We start from the raw sequence: 23,505 nt of genomic DNA, 5'->3' as shown, positions 1-23,505 counted from the left end.
GATGAACATCAATAAAATATTACAATTGGTATGTCTTAATTTGTAATACACTAGCAAGATACCCGTGCTTCGCTACGGTATTATACTGAAATTTATAATTGAATGCTTATTGTTTTAGATATATAATCCGCCGAAATTCGCGATCTGACTCGTTTTCCATTATTTTACAGCACGTTTCCTCCCATTTTTCAATATTCCTTTCCAGCAATCGATTTCGTACTTCCCGGGCTAGGCTCAGGTATTCCTCCTGGTCAGTTGGGTCCGTAAATCTTTGCCATCTTTTCCTTTAATCATTTTAAATATGGATAAAATCCTTCAGGAGATCCGGCGTGGTGTCATATTGGGTGCCTAGAAGACACTGAACCCGCGGCCGGACTGCATTCTTAGTCATTACCCGTCCAGGAGCCGTTGCCAGCGCGGTCCGCACATTTGACGACGGTCCGGAACATTATTATTATTATTATTATTATTATTATTATTATTATTATTATTATTATGTGTTGCTGGAATGGCTGATGACAGGGAAAACCGGAGTATCCGGAGAAAAACCTGTCCCGCCTCCGTTTTGTCCAGCACGAATGTCACATAGAGTGACCGGTATTTGAACCACGGAACCCAGCTTTGAGAGGCCGGCGCGGTGCCGCCTGAACAACGGAGGATCCTTGTAAGTACATTAATAACAGTAAAATCAATTGGTCTCACCTCCTTCTACACCCCACCGCCGTTAAGTTTATTTACCGCCACCCCCCCCCCCCCCCCCCCACAAAAAGAAATGAAAAGAAGGCTTGTTTCTTTATGTTTAAGGGAGATTCCAAACACCAATGTTCACGTCTCTTACCTTCAGTTTTGAGATATAAGTATCCCCATAAAAGTAATTTACTTTTTTCACTTCATTTCACACACCCCCCCCCCCTAAATGAACTTTCCCGAAAAAAATACTTGTTTCTTTAATAGTAAAGGATCTTCTAAATACCAATTATCACGACTCTAACTTCTTCAGTTTTTGATTTATGTGTCCTCATGAAAGGAATTCAACTCCTTTACACTCCTGCCCTCCAAGATGGTTTCCCGCCCAAACCGCGTTTTTCTTTGTTTTTAAAGGAGATCCAAATACGAATTTTCACATCTGTAATAACTTTAGTTTTTATTAGATGTATGTATTCTCATACAATTAAGCCAATTTATTTTTCAATTCATTCACCCCCCCCCCTCCCGCTTCATTGGATTTTAAGAGAATACGTGTATTTTTACTTTTAAAGCAGATTGAAAATATCAAATTTCACGTCTGTAAAATCTTCATTTTTGATATATCAGTAGCCTAATTAAAAGAATTCAACACCATTTTCAGTCACTTTAACCCCCCCCTCCACCCAGGTGATATTTCCGAAAACTAAAAATACACGTTTCTTTATGTTTAATAGAGATAAAAAATACCATTTTTCACTTCTGTAACATGTTGAGTTTTTTAGATATACTGTAAAAATTCTCATTTCAAAATTTCACCCCTTAGAGTTCCCCTTAAGTGGAGTTTCCAAAAACAAATCACCTATGTTTCTTTACATTTACAGGAGATTCCAAACACCCACTTTTTACGTCTGTAACATTTTACGTTTCCAAGATATTCTGTAGATATAGTCTTTCAAAAATTCACCCCAATTTGTCACTCCTGTTTAACCGCCATTAATTGGATTTTCCGAAAACAAAATATACGTGTTTCTTTATTTTTAAAGGAGATTCTAAATACCAATTTTCACATCTATAACCTTTAAAAGTTTTGAGATATAGATACACTCATTTTAAAATATTACCCCCTTTTCACCCCCTCCCTTAAATGGATTTTCCAGAAACAAAAAAATACGTGTTTCTTTATTTTTAAAGGAGATCCCAAACACCGATTTTCAGGTCTGTAATATCTTCAGTTTCTGAGATATAAGTAACCTCATTAAAGGCATTCAACCCATTTTCCACCCCTTTTCACTCCTCCTATTGCGATTTTCCGAAAACAGAAAAATACGTGTTTCTTTATTTTTAATGAAGATTCTAAATACCAGTTTTTACATCTGCAAACTTTTAAAGTTTTGAGATATAGATACACTCATTTTAAACATTCACCCCCTTTTCACCCTCCCATTAATTGGATTTTCCAAAAACAAAAAAATACGTACTTTATTTTTAAAAGAGATCAAAAGTACCAATTTTCAGGTCTGTATTATCTTCAGTTTCTGAGATATAAGTACCGGTATCCTGATTGAAGGCATTCAACCCATTTTTCCCCATTTTCACCCTTTTTCACCCCTCCTATTGGGGTTTTCAGAAAACAAAAAAATACGTGTATCCTTATTTTAAAAGAAGATTCTAAATACCAATTTTTACATCTGTAAACTTTTAAAGTTTTGAGATATAGATACACTCTTTTTAAAATTTCACCCCCCTTTTCACCCCCTTAGCGACGGAATATCAAAAAATCCTCTCTTAGCGAGCACCTACATCTTAATATGAATATATCCCCAAAATTTCATTTCTTTATGTCCAGTAGTTTTGGCTCGGCGATGATGAATCAGTCAGTCAGTCAGGACAAGTTATTTTATATATATAGATAATGTTGACAACACACGTAAGCACTGTCCAATCGGATGTTGTTATACACATATCTGAAGTCCAATGGGGTAATGATATCTTATCTTCATTGGTAAGTAACGTCTTATTCTAAAACAGTGTGGATGAAATGTTGACTATATATTTTAAAAATGGAATTGAAATAACACATTAAAACTGTTGTTACTGTGATGAACTATGCCAATATCTTTATAGTAAACAAGTATTCTTCAGTCTTAAATTGATCTTGAAGCTGATAATTCTTCATTTGTGTGTGTTGTGGACGTTTATATGACGTTAAAGGGGACATTCACAATGTGAATGAGTGGCCTCTCCATCCGATGAAATGATCTTTGTTTGAATTCAGTGTGAAGTGAATGTCTGAAAACGAGAAAATTTTTGAAGTGAAATTTGAGAAAAGAAGGGAAGCTAAAAGATTGAGATATAACATCCAGCAATATGAGACTCACCTCCATGCACTCAGCACGGACACCAACACCAAACTGATTGCCAGGAGGGAGCAGAGGCATAGCTTATGATGGCAGGGATTGGAGGAGGGATGGGTGGGGAGGCAGTGTTGGTGTCATAGGTTACAGCATTGCAGAGATTACACGCGAATTTGGGTTTCCAAGGTCAACATTGTCGAGGTGGATCTTCAATATCGCAGAGAGAATGTTATCACCTGCATAAATCACCGCACGGGAAGACCACAGGTACTTAATGAACGGAAATCACGTCGCCTCCACAGAACCATACTGGGTGCTACTGTGAGTCAGATCACCGCCCAGTTGAATGTTGGGAATCAGGAACCTGTTTCTATCAGGACTATAAGGAGGCAACTGCACTGCACAGGCTTCACTAGCCGACAACCAACTCATATCCGTTTGCCAACACCTCCACATATAGCTCAACAACGTGCATGGGCCCGTGAACAACGGCAATGGACCATGGAACAGTGGCGGCATGTGCTATGGTCCAATGAATCTTGGTTGCAGTTGTATTGACCTGATGGGCGCATGAGAGTGTGGCGTATGCCCCATGAACGTATGGATCCTGGATGTCAACAAGGTTGTGTCCATGCGGGAGGTGTCTCAGTTCTGGTCTGGGTGGTGTTCCCATGGCCTCAATTAGGCCCCATTGTCCGGCTGCAGGGAGTGCTGACAGCTGCATGTTATGTAGACATTCTTTCAGATCATCTGCATCCTTTTCTGGCCCTAGAGTACCCTGATGGAGATGCCATGTTTCCACAGGACAATGCGCCATGTCACCGCTCTGTAGTGGCACGCAGGTGGTTGGAGGAGCACTCCAGTGAAGTTATGACCATGCATTGGCCCTCCAGATCCCTCGATCTTATCCAATCAAGCATTTATGGGATGCTGTCAATGCTGGTGTACACTCCATGAACCCCTCACCAACTACACAACACCAACTGTGGGTAGCAGTGCAAGATGCGTGGGTCCAGATCCCTCCAGAAGGATTCTAACACCTTGTAAAGTTGATGCCTCGCCGTATTGCTGCCGTTTTGAGGGCTCGAGGAGGAGCAACTCATTATTAACATCACATTCAGTGTCTCCCCATGACGTTTGACCACTCAATCTAATCATAGAGGCTGTATTGCAGTAATTTAATGCCTGTATCCCCTGCCTGTCGTAAGAGGTGACTAAAAAGGGTGACCAAGGGATGATTGAATTAGAACCATTAAACTACTTGTTGTTAGTACCATCACGCGGGGAAAACCATCGGTTGCCTTTACTTGCGAGTAGTACCACTATGTTAGGTACACAATAGGTTTGTGATTAGTAGCAATAGTGGGTGGGTCACTATGGGTTTACATTACCTGTGATTAGTACCACTATATGCGGAACATCACGGGCTTGCGTTACCTGTGATTAGTAGCATTGTGAGGAACACCATGGGTCTGGGCGTTGCCTGTGATTAGTACCCACTATGTGAGGAACACCACGGGATAGTACGAGTTCCTACGATTAGTACAGCTATGTGAGGAATACCATGGATTTGCATTGGCTGCGAGTGGTGCCATTACGTGAGAAACAGCACAGTTCTGCGTTTGCTGTGTGATGTACAATACTTGTGAGTAGTACCATAACGTTTGGAACACTGTGAGTCTACGTTACTGTTGATTAGTACCGCAACTTGAGAAATACCACGGTTCTACTTTACTAGCGATAAGTACCATTATGAGATGCCGTTGACCTGGATTTTGGATCCCTTTGGACAACAAGAATCATCGATTCAGAATTGTGCTTTGTAAGCAGTCCCTTGGTCAGAAATACTCATTTTTCAAAATAGTTTCTGGGAAGGTGAGGGATTGCCGATCGGATCCACTGATTGTTTTAAGTTCATAAGATTTGTTCATCATCATCTTTTTGAATTCTAGCCAGTGGATGAATTTTGGAATTATTTTTAACTTTCAGTATTGTGAGTTGGCTCTGCTGATTATTTTAAATTCATATTTATCATTTCATTTTTCATCATCACGTTTAAAATTCTAGTCAGTGGATGAATTTTGGACTTTTAAATTGTCATTGCATCTAGTCTCATTTTGTAATATTGGGGGCCGATGAACTAGATGCCAGCCCCCTTTAAACAACAAACATCATCATCATCATCATCATCATCATAATTCTGGTTTTGTTTCAGAATGAAGTAATAGAAAGGAACAAACACAAACAGAAAGCTGCAAAGCAGAATCAAGCTCATTAAGGGCTGAGAAGAAATGCATTTAAAAGAAATGGGATTGATGAGGGGAGAGCCAATCTATTTGAAGATGTGGAGACCGCCATTGACCTCTTGTAATTTCTTTCTATTTGTCCCTCTTCTTATATTGACCTGTCACTATCAAGTCACAGGCAGAGAGACAGGAATAAGAAAAGAAACACAAAATACAACAAACGATGTCTTTATCGTAGTACAGGGTGTAACGATAAGGCAAGACGGATTCCTCACACACAGGTCATTTCCATGTTAGAACATAGTAAAGTAGAAACCGTTTATTGCAGCATCGCTTTTAACTAGGTATTTCATACAATGGCAAAATACAATGGTCTCATTGGCATCCTATATAAACACAGTTTTTAAAAAAACGCTTAGTACGACATTTTGTATGAAACGGCATATTTTTATCACATTTTTGGGGAAATGCATCGACTATAACGTCCAATGTTGATTTTTGTTTGTTAAGCATTCGGGGATTGCTGACAAGAATGTAAATGTTACTTTTAAACTCTTGTTTTAAGTAGACTGTAGATTTCAAATCAGTCTGCCTGTCGAATTGTCCAGGCAAGCATTGCTGTGAAGATGTCGAAAAGAAAGGGAAATCTTTAATACTGAGAAATGTCACAAATAATATGGCAATTACTATATGGGGAAACAAACATCAGCATCGCAAAGGAATTGGGTGCATCACACTCAACGATTTCTACAATTTGGAAGGGCAGAAATAACATCTCATTTATTAGCCAAGACCGTGTGCGCATTACTGATCAATTTACAATGTTGCTATTTTTATATTTTGTTGACATATTACTGCTATACGTACTTTGTAAACATTAGAAGAAAGATTCCTCTCATTCCCACTCCACAAATACTTATACACATATTGATGATTCCTTAAGTGGTAAAAGTTCTCAATTTTACCAATATCTTCATAGCAACCTAGGATGTTATTATAATGTAACAAACTATACCTGCATTAAGCTAAGTTCCACAGTAGTGTATATACTATATTTCTACACAGTTTAAGCACTATTTCTGAAGCACAGTTCACAATAGCTGGTCCACACAAGATACTTTTAACAACCATAGTGAACATTTTATGGACAACAACCGTGAAAAGTTTTAATAATTGTTTAACAATTTTTACATCAAAGAGTGCTATTTTTAGTATTTGAGTATTTTTGACTCTAGCTGAGGATGACCCAATTAAAAGGTCAAAACTAGCACTAGTATTTTAAATATAAAACATAACTGAACTTTAAATCTTATGTTGATCAGGTGGAACATTCCCTTCACGTATAGATTGAATTATGGAATCAATGAAACATATCATCTAAGATTCAATTTGGTGGTGGTCTGACGCAAGTACTGATGCTAACGGAGGGCATTTTGAACATTTCATATAAGAAAAGGTTTCATGTAGTACGCTGGTACTAGGATGTAATGAATCTGATACAGCCCCCCCAAATAAAATATAAGAACCTATGAATAACCAATACAAATTTAATTACAGCATGTAGACGTAATGCAATATATTGTCAAGTTCATCATCATCATCATCATCATCATCAAGTTTCCACTCCAGTTTCCCAGGTGTGGTTTACGAGCACTCTCCATTTTAGTCTATTCATGTACCACTGCTCCTTCAAGACTTCATCCCAGTTGATTCCTTTGGATGTGACATCTTCCTTCACTTGGTCCAACCATCTCCTCCTAGGTTTTCCAACAGGTCGCTTTCCAGTAATCTCAGTATGCAGCCAATGTTTTGCAATTCTTTTTTTCTGTCATACATTTGACGTGACCAAAGCATCGCAAATGTGCCCTAGTTATGGTCTCCTTCAGGGACTGATTTATTCCAGCTTGTTCTCTAATCTTCTAATTTCTTACTTTGTCTTTCCTAGTCTTTTGAAGCATGCTTCTTAGAAACTTCATTTCAGAAGCCTGGAGTCTGCTGTCATCTTTTTTGATAGTTGTGCATGTTTCCAACCCATAAGTCAATATAGGGACAAAGTATGTTCGAAACAGAGTTTGTTTTGATCTTGGTGGCACTTGTTTATTCCAGAGCAGATATCAAACTTCCTGATAGAATTGACTGGATTTCTGAATGAAAATCCACAGCCTGTTTCCCGTCATTTGACTGGGTCAGGAATGGAATGAATCAAGCCCCCATCTAGCGGCAAGGATAGGAATTGTGCCGGCTGCCGAAGCCTGTCGCACTCCTCTAGGACAATGAGTAATGAATGACATATGAAATGAAATGATTGTGGAGAGTGTTTCTGGAATGAAATATGACAGGGAAAACCGGAGTACCAGGAGAAAAACCTGTTCCACCTCCGTTTTGTCCAACACAAATCTCACATGGAGTAACTGGGATTTGAACCACGGAACCCAGCGGTGAGAGGCCGGCGCGCTGAGACACCGAGGCTCTTGGATTTCTGAATTGTTGTGTTTGAATCATCAGTCCATAGATTGATTTGATGCAGCTCTCCATGCCACCCTATCCTGTGCTAACCTTTTCTGAATATGGTTATTTAATTTAATTCAATTTAATTTTATTCAAGCTGTATTCTGTTGTCACCTGATATTATGCATCTAAGGTACTGATATTGGTTTACTGTTTCCAATTGTAAACCCTCCAGCATTATATTATCTTCACTTCTCTGTCTATTAAGAGACATTGCAGCAGTTTTTGTAGCACTTACTTTCAGACCATATTTTTTCATATGATCATTCCATACGTTCAGCCTTTCCTGGACTTCCATCTCGCTATTTCCCCAGATAACTATATAATCTGCAAAAACAAATGCTTTAAGATCCATGTTGGTATTTTGCTTCACTGCTTCATGATCGTGATGAATAGTAATGGTGAAAGGGCACTGCCTTGTTGCACTCCTCTAGATGTCTGGAACCAATCTGAATATCCATTTACTACTTGAACACAGCTGTGGCAGTCATCATAAAGTATTTTTATTCTCTGAATGAGTTCTATAGATACATTCTTCTTTTTAAGACACTCCCATATAGTTGTTCTAGGAACACTATCGAATGCTTTTTCAATGTCTAGAAACACAAATGTCAAGTTACGATCTTTCTCTCAGTGCTTTTCTAATATCATTTTCAGTGTGAATATGAGGTCTATAGTTGATCTATCTTTCCTAAATCTATATTGTTCTTCATGCAGTTGGGGTTCAATAATGTTCCTTAATCTTTTCTCAAGAATCTTCTAATATATTTTTAAACCATGGGACAGTCAAGTTATATTGACAAAAAAGGGATTACTCATTACAGAAAGATTATTAAAATAATATTTAATAGGTTTTATTTGACTGCCTCTATGATTTAACGGCTGAGCTGCTGAAATGCCAACCATACACCACTCAGATGTTTGTATTTGACTTTAATTTTCATTTTTCAGCAACTACAGAACTATACCTGTAACCAATACCAAAATCTCTATTACAAAACAAAAAAATATACAAACAAAATTAAATCAAGAACTGTTCAAGTGAAGTTTGAAAAATATGAAACCGCACAACTGATAAGCCTAACTTGGCGCAGAGAGAGCTCGTTTAAAACTGACTTGACTGATTGTTACCCCACCAACTTCTTATTGGCATTATACATTGTTGTCTAATAAATGTGTGACAAAAGTTAAATGTTCAGCAAAATTTGTGCATAATATGACCTGTAATTATTTTTCATTAATTTGGTGCAGGTCTTTTGTGAGGAACATATGGCAATGTTGCAGATCGCTGGAAAATGGTAAATAAAAATGTAAACAGACTCTGGGATGGGTTTAAAGCAATTGTTGAGGAATGTGAAAATAGGTTTGTACCTTTAAAGGTGGTAAGGATTGGTAAAGATTCACTATATTATAACAGAGAATAAAGAGACTAAGAAGGAGGTGCAGATTGGAAAGAAATAGAGTTATAAATGGCTGTGGAAGTAAGGAGAAATTGAAGGAACTTACTAGGAAATTAAATCCAGCAAAGAAGTCAGCTAATGATAACATAAATGACAAGCATAATTGGTGGTCATACAAATTTCAGTGAAAAATGGAAGGGTATGTATAGGTACTTTAAGGCAGAAACAGGTTCAAAGGAGGACATTCCAGGGATCATTAATGAACAAGGGGAGTGTGTATGCGAGGATCTTCAAAAGGCAGAAGTATTCAGTCAGCAGTATGTAAAGATTGTTGGTTACAAGGATAATGTCCAGATAGGCGATGTGAGTAATACTAAAGAAGTATTAAAATTTACCTATGATAACAATGACATTTACAGTAAGATACAAAAGTTGAAAACTATAAAAGCAGTGGAATTGATAAGATTTCTGGGGATATAATAAAGGCAATGGGTTGGGATATAGCACCATATCTGAAATACTTATTTGATTATTGTTTGGTTGAAGGAGCTATACCAAATGAATAGAGTTGCTATAGTAGCCCCTGTGTATAAGGGAAAGGGTGATAGACATAAAGCAGAAAATTACAGGCCAGTTAGTTTGACATGCATTGCATGTAAGCTTTGGGAAAGCATTCTTTCTGATTATATTAGACATGTTTGCGAAATTAATAACTGGTCTGACAGAAGGCAATTTTGATTTAGGAAAGGTTATTCCACTGAAGCTCAGCTTGTAGGATTTCAGTAGTCGGATTTTTGAAGGGCGGAAAAAAGTCCATTCGACACTCCATGCCGTACGATGTCGGCATGTAAAAGATCTCTGGTGATACATTTGGTATTTATCCGACAAAATTAATTAAATCTCAGCCATAGACGCCCAAGAGAGATCCGGTTTACTCTGTCTGCCATCTAGCGGACCTAGAGTAAAACGGAACGTCGAAATTGACGAGCAGACAGCCAGATGGCGTCAAATCGAAATGTCTGCACACAGTAGCTGAGGCCATACGATTATTATTATTATTATTATTATTATTATTATTATTATTATTATTATTATTAGCAAGATATCCTGGATTCAGGAGGCCAAATGGACTGTATTGCAATTAACCTATCTAAGGCATTTGATAGGGTAGATCATGGAAGACTACTGGCAAAAATGAGTGCTATTGGACTAGAAAAAAGAGTGACTGAATGGGTGGCTATATTTCTAGAAAATAGAACTCGGAGAATTAGAGTAGGCGAAGCTTTATCTGACCCTATAATAATTAAGAGGGGAATTCCTCAAGGCAGTATTATTGGACCTTTATATTTTCTTATATATATCAATGATATGTATAAAGAAGTGGAATCAGAGATAAGGCTGTTTGCAGATGATGTTATTTTGTACAGAGTAATAAATAAGTTACAAGATTGTGAGTGGCTGCAGGGTGTGACCTCGATAGTGTTGTGAGATGGACGGTGGGCAATGATAATATGATGATAAACGGGGTAAAAAGTCAGGTTGTGAGTTTCACAAACAGGGAAAGTCCTCTCATTTTTAATTACTGTGTTGATGGGGTGAAAGTTCCTTTTGGGGATCATTGTAAGTACCTAGGTATTAATATAAGAAAAGACCTTCATTGGGGTATTCACATATTTATTTATTTATTTACTTATTTAATTAATTTATTATTAGATACAGCCTATGGAGGGCCATTTTACACTAATAATAATAATAAGTTTAAATACGTATGAAAGATAACAAAGGTATAAACAACAATATTAAGTAACAGCAATAAATTAACAATTTTAACAGTAACAATGTAACAACAATGACAACGGCAACTGGCAAGTGTCGGTTACTGAAATTAGGAAGAAGAAAGGTCGAGGGTTGGAGGGACGGTAGAAAGTTAAGACCTGGGGAGGACTTAGAGGAATCTTCTAATTTTTTGTTTGAAGGATGTGAAAGGTGTGAATATGTCAATATCGGGTAGTGAGTTACCAAGAGTAGGAAGACGGTGGGAGATAGAGCATTGTTGTAAAGTTAGGCGCGGAAGGGACACATGATGAGTGCGCCAGTTGCGTGTAGGGCGGGGAGGAACGTGTATAGGAAAGTACGCTGGAAGAGTATTACATTTGGTGTAGGCATTGATTATTTTGTGAAGGTAACATAGATCAGAAAACTGTAAATGGCTTCTCAGGTCAAGTTTACCCAGATCGTTCATAATGTACGATCTAGTTTTGTTCTTAAAAACAGGATTGCGAGTCTTAACAATGAAAGTGAAAAAGTTAAAAATACTATTTAGTTGAGATATGTTTGTGATAACAGATGAGGACCAAATAGGGGAATAAAAGTCAATAATGGGGAGAACGTATGAGACAAAATATAATTTTAAGGCATTAATATCATTAATTTCAGTAAACCTGTAAAGAATGCCTAGAGTACGCATAGCACAGGATTTTATAGAGTGAATGTGAGCAGAGAAGGTTAGTTTACAGTCTATTATAATGCCTAGGTCTCTTACCTGAGAAGCCGATTGTTATGTATTTCCCTGGATGGTATATGCAGTGTTCATTCTTTGCTTTAGCAAATTAAAAGGAGATTGTATTGCACTTCTTAACATTGGGAGAAAGATTCCATTTCTTAAACCAGTCACCACACGAATTGAGAACAGTCTGTAATTCATCACAGTCATCAGGCCTAGACACTTCTCTTAGGATACACCTGAGATACACCTGATAATACAGATAACCATGAGGCAGATTCGGGGAGTACCACTCTTTGTTTTCTGCCAGAGAGGAAACTTGTTATCAATGACAAGACGGGGCTATGGATATTAAAACTGGTAGCGAGCTTATGAAGAAGAAGTGCATGATCCACTGAGTCGAATGCCTTGGCCAGATCTATATAGATTACATCTAACTGAGACTTATTTTCCATTGCTGTATTTATGTGGTGATTGAGAACAGTGAGGTTAGTGAGGCATGATTTTCCGGGAGTGAATCCGTGTTGTTCTTCAGAGAGGTACGGCTGTGTGAAAAAGAGGAGTCGGCGGTGGATTATTCTTCCAAGGACAGAGGATGGTATTGGAACGATAAATATTGGGCGGTATGAGATATCACGTTTGTTGCCAGATTTGAAAATAGGTGTGATATCAGCTTGTTTCCAGCTGTCGGGGAATGTACCAGTAGCCAGTAGATACCGGTGCACAGAGAGATGCAGAAGTATTTTTGAGGAATAAAGGGCTAATATCATTGGACTCAGTGGAGCGGTTTGTTGGGAGACTACTGAGAATATTTTGAACTTCATTAGGGGTCGTTGATATTTGCGACAGAGAGTGACTGCAAACACTATTGATCTGTGGTAGTTCTGTGAGAGGTGCAGGAGGGGTAAAGGTGGAGTGAAAGTACTCATTGAATTTTTGAGACCTTAATTCAGTTGGGACATCATCACTATGTATTTCTAGATTCAGTGATATCCGGGGTGACTTTCTACGTGATGAAATGAGGGTCCAGAATTTTTTAGGGTTATTTTTAAGGTTTCCAGTTATAGAAGTGATGTTCCGGTTGTAGTCATTTTTAACATGCAATTTTGAAATTTTCCTGAGGTGTTTAAAAGTATTATACGTGTGTGAATTGGGGATGGTCTTCCAGAGTGACCACGCACGGGTTTTGTTCTTTAGTAGTAATTTAGTTTCGGCACTCAGCCAGGGGGGATATTTGTGTGTTCTGGGTTGGGAGAAAGGTACGCGCTGTTTAATAGTGGTAAATATTAAATCCTCAAACAGGGAAACCGCACTGTTGACGTCACGCTCAGCTGATAACCAGCACCAAGGGAGGGATGACAAGTCCTGGTTGACGACTAGCCAGTCCACTTTACTCCACAGAGGAAATGTTTGCCTCGCAGCGGGCGGGAAGTCTTTATGTTGATAAGCAGGTAGGCTGAGGGTAGCTTCGATTGAGTCATGGTCAGCGCTAAGAATGTTTCTGCCAACAGATACACTAACACTAGTTACTGAAGAGGAGGTCCAATGTTGCCAGATTTCTGGTGGGTTTTAAGCAGAACTGATGTAGATGAAGACCGTTTATGAAATTAGACAAAATAAATGAGTCCACAGGGTCGGTTACTGTTCCAGTGGTTGTAGATTGCCAGGATATGTGCGAACTGAAATCACCGATTAGCACAATATCGTTGGATTTATTCAGAGCCAAAACAGTTGAATTAAAGCAATTTTCTAATGCTGTGATATCACCGGAGGGTGGTCGGTAGAAGCAGCCAACTAACAAGTTTTTAGTTCTGGAGATCGTAATTTCAACCCAGGTTATCTCACATTCAGTTTCTAGGTCGGGCCTGTGACAGGCTTTAAGTTTATTATTTACTGCAATCATAACACCACCCCTACGCTTACCGGTACCTCTGTTTTTATGGAACACTGAAAAGTTAGACGAGAATGGAAGTTCACTGTCCGAGACAAAATCAGGTAACCAAGTTTCCGTGAAACATAAGATATCAAACTCGCTAAATTCAGATTCACTGAGTACACAGTCAGTTAGTTTGTTTTTCAGGCTCTGGGTATTCTGATAATAAACATTAAGCGGTCCTGGATTTAAATGAATGTCGCCGGAAGGAAGTAGTAAGATAACGAACACAGCACGTGAGGAAGCACGGCAACCTTTCGTCCTTTCACTGGAAGAGACAGGGGCATGGCAAAGCACAGGGAGATCAGAGACGGACAAAGCAGAGAAAATATAATGCCGTTCAGCGAAGCACCATTGCAGTACTGAATCACACGACACTTCACTTGCTTCAGGGATGGTTGTAGATATGAAAGCACAGTACGACACACTTCTATACACAAGAAAGACTAAGAAAAGAAAGTAATATGTCGGAGGTACAAAAACGCACCCGTTCCCAGTTACCGCCATCTTGAATTACAATCGAAAATAAATTAAATTACACACAACGTTTTCTCTCCAACTCAACTTTACATTAACCAATTTAACATTAATAAAGAGGTAAGTGAATTTACACACATCGGTTTTTTCTTTGAACTCTCCTTTTCTCCAAAATCATTCCTTAATACGTAAATCTCCTATTGTTACAGACTTCAAACCAAATTTCCCTTTCGACTCTACACAAGAAGCTACAGTCCCTACTTCCACCTAATATTTAACACAGCTGCTTATCATTGAGCACTCTTCTTCACTCGTGCTTTTTTTTTTTGCTAGGGGCTTTACGTCGCACCGACACAGATAGGTCTTATGGCGACGATGGGATAGGAAAGGCCTAGGAGTTGGAAGGAAGTGACTGTGGCCTTAATTAAGGTACAGCCCCAGCATTCGCCTGGTGTGAAAATGGGAAACCACGGAAAACCATCTTCAGGGCTGCCGATAGTGGGATTCGAACCTACTATCTCCCGGATGCAAGCTCACAGCCGTGCGCCTCTACGTGCACGGCCAACTCGCCCGGTCACTCGTGCTTTAAGAAGACTACAGATTTATCTCTTCACACGAGATTTACAACAATCTAACCACTTTATATGTTATTATAAACCCCACTTAAAGTATCAAGCATTTCCCTCGCCCCTACAGCATAATTTGAGTGAGCGGCAGGAACGTCTCATTACTAGCTTTAAAATGTATTTAAACTCCACTTGGAGTAATCAGCAACATTCTTCATCATTATTCTGACGTTTGAACTGTTTAGGATCCAAATTTATCTCTAACGCCCTCAAGCAACACAGGGCGCCGCTTTACAAGATTCAACGTAGCAATTTGCGTTCTTATAGAACTACCAATATGCAACTTGTTACCACATTTTTTGACAAGGACATTCAAGAAAGTGTATAAATTTTGTCTATTTGTTTGTAAGACTTTATTAAGGATTTATTTTTAAGAATTTCTTAACTATTTCCTAGATCATCCTCACATTCATTTGTAATTTATTTTTTTAAACAATCAACCACAATTAAGAACAAACAGGATCCTGATTTTTTATCTTTCAGATTGAGATTTAGGCTGAAGATACCCTTAAATAAAGGGCGAAACATGTCCCTATAATTTCAAATCACTTTTTATGTATTGAATAGGTGGAATAAATAAACATTAATATTTCTTTGACTTTAAGTGGTATGTTCCGAGCTGTCAGTGGAGAGATGGCGTGGGAGGACATCAGTAGACGAATAAGTTTAAGTGGTGTCTTTAAAAGTAGGAAAGATCACAATATGAAGATAAAGTTGGAATTCAAGATGACATATTGGGGCAAATATTCGTTTATAGGAAGGGGAAATGTTCAATAATTTTCCAATTTCTTTGCGATCATTTGAGAAAAGGCTACGAAAATAACAGATAGGGAATCTGCCACCTGGGCGACTGCCCTAAATGCAGATCAGTAGTGATTGTGTAGTGATTGTGACTCTAATCCAAGCATTGTTCACAGCTGTGCGGCGTTACACTCAGTATAATAAACTGCTGCTAGGTGAAACCAATCCTCAATGTACAAATTGTAATAAAAAATTAACTGAAAACCTATTTCGACTGATTTAAAAAAACACCCTGATCATATCCATGCAGAGTGACGTAAGGCTAGATATATGTATATAATTCTTATCATTTTGCGAGGAGCCTCTGGGGACCCTTAAAGGTCCGAGCCCATCTGCATTGCAGGCCCTAATGTTTTGTTCCTGTGTGTTTTCCATGATTAATGTACTATGTAGAGTTATAGAAAATAAGTTCTAACATGGAAATAAAGTGTTTCTAGCAACTCCGGGCCCTTAGCTGAGCCCTGGCATTGCTTCCACTTATTGTGCCAAGTTCTTCACTTTCATCTATCCTATCTGACCTTCCTTGGTCAACTCTTGTTCTTTTTTGACTCAACCGTATTAGGGCATTCGAGGTCTAGAGAGAGTTTCATTTTCATGCGCTTCATGGTCCTTCTTTTTTTGGCCAATATCTTCATACACAAGATCAAGAATTTGTATGAAGATACCCGCAGTAAAGTCCAAACACCTGTAGGAATGACTGAAATATTTGATATAAAATCTGAGTTAAATCAGGGTGGTGTTTTGTCTCCTCTTCTTTTCATCACTGTGAAGAACGAGATTCAGAGAAAAGTTCACCAAACCAATGGAGGTAAGAAAATGAAAGTTATCTTGTTCGCTGATGATATATGCTTGTGGGGAGACTCTAAAGAAGACTTTCAAGAACAAATAAACTCCTGGACAGTAGCTGTTAAAGAATAAGGACTTATCTTCAGCCAAGAGAAAAGTGAGGTTATGGTCATGAAAAGATGCAGATAACCAGTAGGACACACTGAAATGGAGGGGAAACAACTACAGATGAACCATCAATTCAAATATATTGGAAGTGTTATCTCTGATACTGGTTCTATAGACAAGGAAATTTCCCACAGAATTCAGACAAGATAGCAACTTCTACAAAATAGTTAAAGACATAATATGGAACAAGAAAATATCAACAAAATGTAAGAGTCATATATGAAACCTATTACGTACCAATTCTGACCTATGGTTGCAAAACATGGACTATGAGAAATAAAGATGTTAGTAGAATCCAGGCAGCAGAAACGAGATTTGTCCGTAGCATGATCGGTAAAACACGGAGGGACAGAGTCCGTAATGAGGAAATCCGCAAGCAGGCTCAAGTTGTAAGACTCCAGGACAGAATAACAGTGCAGCAACTGAGATGATATGGACACTTGCGACGCATGGGAAATAACAGATTACTGAAACAAATGTATGATCTAAAACTTGAAGACAAAAAACCAAGAGGGCGGCCAAGATTCAGGTACAAGTATATGGTGAAGATTGACATTGAACAATGAGGACATACTTTTGGAAGCATCGAAGAAAGAGAGAAGTTCAGAGACCACAACTGGTGGAGAAGCCTCGTTCGCCGACCCATCGCTTAAGATGGAACAATGTGGGATATGTATGTATGTACCTTCATTTCTCCATTTTTCCCTGTGAGCTGTATTAATAGAGGTTGCCCAGTTGTACTGCCTCTTAAAACAATAATCACCACCACCACCGTTCTTATATTTCTATATTATGAGGAAATGGGATTGTTGAGGACAGAGCTTATCTTGGCAGTGTATGTGCAGATTATACTTGACCATTTTTGTTCTCATATTTTTTCTTCTCTCCACTTTCTGTTGCTCCCTCTTCACACACCGACCTGTTACTGTGTTTATCCTATTGTGTCCTCCCATTCATGTTCCTATCTTTTAAAATGAATTGATGGAATACATAATATTAGTTGCAGAAGAACGTTCCCACAATAAATACAAAACATAACTTACGTACCATACTTTGTGCCTTTCATAATAAATATACACGGAATCTGTTTACAATCAATCAATCAATCAATCAATCAATCAATCAATCAATCAATCAATCAATCAATCAATCAATCAATCAATCAATCAATCAATCAATCAGTCAGTCAGTCAATCAATCAATCAATCAATCAATCACCACTGATCTGCATTTAGAGCAGTCGTCCAGGTGGCAGATTCCCTATCTGTTGTTTACTGAGTTTATTTATTTGGTAAATTATTTCAATCCCTAACTCCTCTTCCTATAAACAAATATTTTCCCCAATATTTCCTCTTGAATTCCAATTTTATCTCCATATAGTGATCTTTCCTACTTTTAACAGGCCCTACCATTTTTAGGAATGGAGTCTTCTAAATATGTTCAGTTTTTGGCATTCAACATATTGTGTAGTTTTGTAAGTATTCTACTTGTTTAGACACATCATTCATATACAAGGATTAACTTCTGCTCCATTCTCTACCCAGTTATCTTTCTTTCAAGTGTAGGGTTGGTGATTTTTTGCAATAGTAGTAATATACAAAATGTTTACAAAGGCTTGCAATTTTGTATTTTAATTTTTTATGGGATGTAAACCACTTATTAATATGCTTTGAATTCAAAATCAAATATGAAAATGATGATCTTGGAAATTTGATGATGTTTGTTGTTTAAAGGGGCCCTGGAAAATTGAACTGTGGAATTTTTGCACCCTTGTAATGACATGCAGTAGACCATTATTCTGAAATGTGGAAGTAACTCCTCCAATAAACCCTTCAAAATACAATTTAATTGTAAAAGATCAAAGGACATGAATGGCAAAATGAAGTAGGTATTCAAGTGTGTTCCACTATTTCCTCCAACAGTGTCACTGACTCATGAATATGACAAAGTTAATTGTGTATATTTTCTTTTTAGTATTCTCATTTTGCATTAATATTTTTTCCTTTACTTCTATGTCATGCTTTAGCCTTTATAAATTAAAATAAACATACTGCATTTTTATTCCACTATTAGCACAATACAAATGTGATTTTAATTTCACATTTAGTATCATCAGAAATCACCAGTCATACTCATATATTCTCTCTTCCTAAATCTCACTTTGAGACAGTTCAGTTAAGTTCAGTTCAGTTCAGCATTAGTGGTCTCTTTACAAAAAATGTATCCATTTCCTTTCAAAATGAATTGGGAATTAATGGCTTCCCATAGATATACCTGCCTGTGTGATTACTACTTACATAATAGGATGAGAAATATTCTCTGTACAACTTGTCTTATTCCTAAGATACATCAGTAAGCCACTAGTATTCTGCTATCCTGACAAAGGATGTCTTCTGGTCCAGAGAAAAACTTTCTCCTTATCAACAGTGTGTGCAGTGAACAAACTGATAATGTTATCATTTTATCACACCTTCTATGAAATGAAGCAAGTGTCATCATTCATGAGCTTACAGATGGGATAACATCCCTGAGGTAAACCACAAATACACACCTGTGTGATTTTCAATTAGATTTTTCTAAAAACATGTTCCACTGCCATATCAACAGGCAACCAGCACAAACAGACCTTAGATATTCATCAAGTCATTCATGAGTATTGTTGTTGCTACTTTATATAAGAGGTTCAGGATAGTTTGATCATCAATCCTATGTGCGTAAGTAATGGAAAGGAGCAGACAAGTGACAAGACAAATTAAGTTGTTACATGCTGCACTGAGTGGCTTACACGGTTGGGGCTCTGGCCTTCTGACCCAAACTTAGCAGGTTTGATCCTGGCTCAGTCCAGTAGTATGGACCTTTATGTTTTCTTATATAATATTATGTTTTGTTATATATATAAATAATATGAGTAAAGAAGTAAAATCAGAGGTAAGGCTTTTTGCGGATGATGTTATTCTGTATAGAGTAATAAATAAGTTACAATATTGTGAGAAACTGCAAAATGACCTTGATAATGTTGTGAGATGTACAATAGGCAATGGTTAAATGGGTTAAAAGTCAGGTTGTGAGTTTCACAAATAGGAAAAGTCCTCTCAGTTATAATTACTGCGTTGATGAGGGTGAAAGTTCCTTTTGGGGATCATTTTAAGTACCTAGGTGTTAATATAAGGAAAGGTCTTCATTGGGGTAATCACATAAATGGGATTGTAAATAAAGGGTACAGATCTCTGCATATGGTTATGAGGGAGTTTAGGGGTTGTAGTGAGGATGTAAAGGAGAGGGCATATAAGTCTCTGGTCAGACCCCAACTAGAGTATGGTTCCAGTGTATGGGACCCTCTTCAGGATTACTTGATTCAAGAACTGGAAAAAATCCAAAGAAAAGCAGCTCGATTTGTTCTGGGTGATTTCCGACAAAAGAGTAGCGTTACAAAAATGTTGCAAAGTTTGGGCTGGGAAGACTTGCTCCTTGACTAAGTGGTATGTAGTATATTTACGAACTTCATTGTATAGATCCGTATTGATACAGTTAAAACTAAGAAACAATAATAAATAATGTAATAGTGTGAATAATGTGTGTGTGTATATATATATATATATATACCTTTTGCGTTTCTCAAATAGTCCTTAAAAAGGCACTGTGTTCTTCCATTTTTTTCATTTTCTGAACAATGAGTTTTGTAATCTACCACGTGATTTTATGGCTGATGATGTCTCAAATAGAGACGAAAAACGTCCCTAAATATATTTAATGTGTTTTTTAATTAAATACTTCACTTGTAAAGTGATGTGTATTGATGGGGTGGACCAAAACCTAACATTGTTTCTTAGTTTTAAGTGGTATGTTCCGAGCTGTCAGTGGAGAGTTTTATTTAATGTGAACATATAAGCGGTAAGCCCAATGGCGTGGAATGACAATCTCCACATCTTCTTACACTGCTGCCCCCCCTCTTCCCACAAGGACCTGTCATTGTGCTTATCCTACTTATGTTCTCTTCTTCTTTCCTTCCCTACTAAGTGTAAGTTAGGTGTCGATCCATGACTTCCATCTGCTTCTGTTCTGCCACCACTCCTGTTCAAACATCTTACACTCTTCTTCCCTGCTCCAACCATCAGCTTCTGGATCTTGTGCCTTTTACTTTAATTTTAAATGCTTCCCTTGGGGTTCTCGTTTCCTCTATTCTCTGCAGGTGCCTAAACCATCTCAGACATACCATTTATTCTGAGTGTCTCTCTTGCACCTGCATTCCTTACAGACCCCGACTTGTTTTTCCCAGCATTCTTCCAAGGAACTTCTTTTTTTTGGCCTATATTTTGCTTTTCGAGACCCCGGGTGGCAGTGTTGCCAACTCAGAAGTACAAAAAGTAGCTAAACTCTATTAAAAATATAGCTGAAAGTGGGAAAAATTAGAGACTGAAATGGCTTAAAATAGGCTAGATGATCTCACCCAAATATTGAAAAATTTCGTCTCCTCGTGCTGCTCTTCAACTCCAACAGCACTGCTAGAGGTAGCAGAAGATACAGTAGCATATTAGAAGCACCTGCTGCTATGGTGCCAATTATTTTAAGTACACTTGTAGGGAGTTTGTATGAATGGCAGCAGCCATTAGTCCTTCTGGGGCCAAAACGTACAAGCAGAATGGCATCTAATATTTGTGCCTTCTTTCTCTTTCTCGGTTTTGATTTTACAATATTAAGGTGACCAAAGACATGTTGTACATTGGCATTTGAATGTGGTAGTCTTAATAAAGGAAATGCGAAGAATACAAATTCTTGACAGGGATTTTCTTCACTATCACCTACCTCAACCCAAAACTCTATTGTATTTGCTATTCAGTGTAATATTTTTTCACTGGGTTACCAGTAAATCTATATTATTAGAAACAACACCAAGGTCACATGTGATATCAACAACTGAAGGTTTCAGTACCGTAGTTTCAGGGTTTCTCCAACAACAACAACAAAATGTTTTGTCATTTGCGTAGTATTTATATCACGTGGAAGGCGTGACCGCAGTTTATTGGTCAATTGTCTGGCTCCATGGCTAAATGATTAGCGTGCTGGCCTTTGGTCACAGGAATCCTGGGTTCGATTCACAGCAGGGTCGGGAATTTTAACCATCATTGGTTAATTTCGCTGGCACGGGGGCTGTATGTATGTGTCGCCTTCATCAGAATTTCATCCTCATCATGATGCGCAGGTTGCCTATGAGCGTCAGATCAAAAGACCTGGTGAGCCGAATGCCCTTGGACACTCCTGGCACTAAAAGCCATACGCCATCGATTGATTGATAGGTCAATTTTACAGTAAAATTTCTTCATTGTTTGGCTAATCTTAAACTCAATGTCAATTATGAGGCTATGCCGGATCACTTGCGAGTGGAGTAAAATATTCTGACACAAACATTTCTATTTTATCTTCTGCCTCATGTACGCCTAATGGAAGTGTGTTGCTTGCTGATGCAGACTGGTGAAGGGATTGGCCACTCTTTCAAAGGTTATCACGTTTTGGATGTGATCTTTGATTTTATTTCACACTTGCAATATGAAAAATATGCATGAATTGTAAAGAAAATGATTAAACTGGAAGAATGCCAAATTTCTCATATCGTTTCAGAAATGTGTAGGTAAAAATTTTGTTAATAGCTAAACTCAAAAATGTATTGCAAATGACTTTTCAAAATAGCTAGAACTAGCTATAAAATGGCTACATTGGCAACACTGCCAGGTGGTCACCCATGTTTCTGCTCCATAAGTCAGGACTGATACAAAGAAGTCTTTATTTCTTTGGAATCCAGAGACACATCATTATTCCAGACCAGTCCTCTTAAGCTCTGACAGAACCCTCCTGTTACCTGCTCTCTGCTACTGATTTCACTGCTTTTCGTCCCATCACCTGATATCTCATGTTTCTACCTTTATATGTAAACTAACTGCACAGAAATTGACAAGTTACTGTAAAAACTTCATCTTTGTTCTGTACTGTCTCTGAAATTTACAATTATAATGGTTGGGGAAATCTACCAAATCAATACAGCCTTACAATTACTCTTAATGATCAATTATACTCACAAAAAATACAGTACATGTTTTGCCTCCTAAGAGCCATCTTCAGCTGTTACAAATAGCCATAAATAAGACATTATCTACATGTTTTCGAAGTGTTAGACCTTGTTTTAAATGTTTACTTTTTTGTGCTCACCATCATGTTTACAAATATCCTCTCATTTCAAAAATGTATAAAAATGTACACAGTATTCCTTTGCCGGTCAATTTTTGTGCAGCTGAGTATACGTTTTCACTTGTTTTTTCTTTTCCGTTACTTATTCGGGTTTCTTTTCTTTCTTTCTTCTGCTATTTGTTTTACTCTGTATGTCAAAGGCAAGTCTTATGAAGACTATGGGATAGGACAGTGCTAGGATTAGGAAGGGATCAACCGTGGCCTTAATTAAGGTACAGCCCCAACATTTGCCTGATGTGAAAATGGGTAACTATACAAAGCCGCCCTCAGGGTTGTTGACAGTGGGGTTCGAGCCCACCATCTCACAAATGCAAGCTAACAGCTATGTGACCCGAACTGCATAACCAACTCTCTCGGTGGTTCCTTTTATGCTTTTCAATTTATCCTGTGGTTCTACTCTTTTACCATCTGTATTCATTGTTATCTTTTCTTATGTATCTTCTTCTCCTACACTTCCTACATCAAGGTTCAAAATCACGCCTCAAGGAGTATCGATTCCCCCACCCTCCTGGTGAGGTTGCAAAACAGGGACAAGCTGATCGGGGGTTGAAAAGAAACAGACAGAACTACTATAGAATTGATAAAGAGAGAGCCAGTCTATTCAAAGTTAGCAGGGGCTAAACAGTGTGGGTGAAATGTAAAGTTGGATTTGGTTGATGATGATGATGATGATGATGATGATGATGCTTGTTGTTTAAAGGGGCCTAACATCTAGGTCATCGGCCCCTAATGGCACGAAACGAGACGAAATGTAAGGACAATTAAAAATCCATAAT

General features: G+C 38.0%; 1 protein-coding gene across 1 annotated transcript in view; it reads right to left on the bottom strand.

Annotated features, from left to right (window-relative positions):
* Nucleotides 1-18,924, bottom strand: part of LOC136879249 (uncharacterized) — a 34,760-nt gene extending 15,836 nt beyond the window's left edge. Inside the window, exon 1 of the mRNA XM_067153057.2 lies at nt 18,787-18,924. The gene's annotated coding sequence lies outside the window, so the exon portion shown is untranslated. The remainder of the gene's footprint in view (nt 1-18,786) is intronic.
* Between the last annotated feature and the right edge of the window lie 4,581 nt (nt 18,925-23,505).

The sequence above is a fragment of the Anabrus simplex genome, chromosome 8 (genome assembly GCF_040414725.1).
Source record: "Anabrus simplex isolate iqAnaSimp1 chromosome 8, ASM4041472v1, whole genome shotgun sequence".
Lineage (NCBI taxonomy): Eukaryota > Metazoa > Arthropoda > Insecta > Orthoptera > Tettigoniidae > Anabrus > Anabrus simplex.
Note: the sequence above shows the minus strand (reverse complement) of the source record. Positions and strands in the feature narration are given on the sequence as shown.